Below are 988 nucleotides of genomic sequence, written 5' to 3'. Positions count from 1 at the left end.
ATGCACAAGGTATGCACCATATATACTAGGTCATCAGAGAAGTCATGATGTGTTTTTCTATGCAAAAAAAATGCAGCATGACTTTTCCAATGACCTGATATGATGCTTCTGTCTGCATAACATGGCATACTGTGGCCTGGGAGGTGGTGTCCTTCTCTGGGGCAGTCGCTTAGGTAGTGGCTGTGGGAAGCCAGGCTCCAGGCATCATGTACTACAAGTTTAGTGGCTTCATGCAGAAGTTTGTGGGAGCATGGGCTTCAGATGCCTATAGTTCACAGGGATTAAAGCCTGTGGCGTCTGCAGACGCACCACCTATCATATTTGCCACACCAACTAAACTGACCTCTAATTCCACTGTATCTGATTATACTGGGAAAAACAAAGTTCCAGAGCTACAGAAGATTTTCCAGAAATCCAATGGCGTGCCCATCCACTTGAAACGAGGTCTGCCTGACCAAATGCTTTACCGGACCACCATGGCACTGACTACAGGAGGGATCATCTACTGTCTGATCACACTCTACATAGCTTCAAAGCCCAGAAATAAATGAGCTAGGCTGCAGAGGACTGCTTTGCTTTTTGGCATAGACCCTTTGGATTTCTTTATTTTTTATGATTTCTATTATTATTACTATTTTTACTTTGGATGGCCTGCTTAATGTTTTTGCAAGAAAGATAGGAAGATACGAAGACATTATTATCATTTGTTTATGAAATGCATATGGCATGTCAGAGCTCATTGGACAGTTAGAACTATTGTTTGAACAAAACTGCTGTGCTTTGTGTTTGGGCTTCTGATTTCCCTGGAGGTTCTGGATGAAGGCTGCACACAGGCTCATTAATGTCAGGCTGTGCAGAGAACCTTGGAAATTTGGGGTTGTGTTTTTGAGCCTGGGGTGCAGAAGGCTTTCTGGATTTGAATGTGACTGGGGAGAGAAGACAGAAAGCAAGGACAGGTGCATGAAATGAGGGGTTTGAGTTCGTAGTC

General features: G+C 43.7%; 1 pseudogene; it reads left to right on the top strand.

Annotated features, from left to right (window-relative positions):
* Window positions 1-206: 206 nt before the first annotated feature.
* On the top strand, window positions 207-551 carry LOC102501416 (cytochrome c oxidase subunit 7A-related protein, mitochondrial pseudogene; annotated as a pseudogene).
* Window positions 552-988: the final 437 nt, after the last annotated feature.

Source organism: Tupaia chinensis, unplaced genomic scaffold (genome assembly GCF_000334495.1).
Source record: "Tupaia chinensis unplaced genomic scaffold, TupChi_1.0 Scaffold146387_1, whole genome shotgun sequence".
NCBI classification, from domain to species: domain Eukaryota; kingdom Metazoa; phylum Chordata; class Mammalia; order Scandentia; family Tupaiidae; genus Tupaia; species Tupaia belangeri.
Note: the sequence above shows the minus strand (reverse complement) of the source record. Positions and strands in the feature narration are given on the sequence as shown.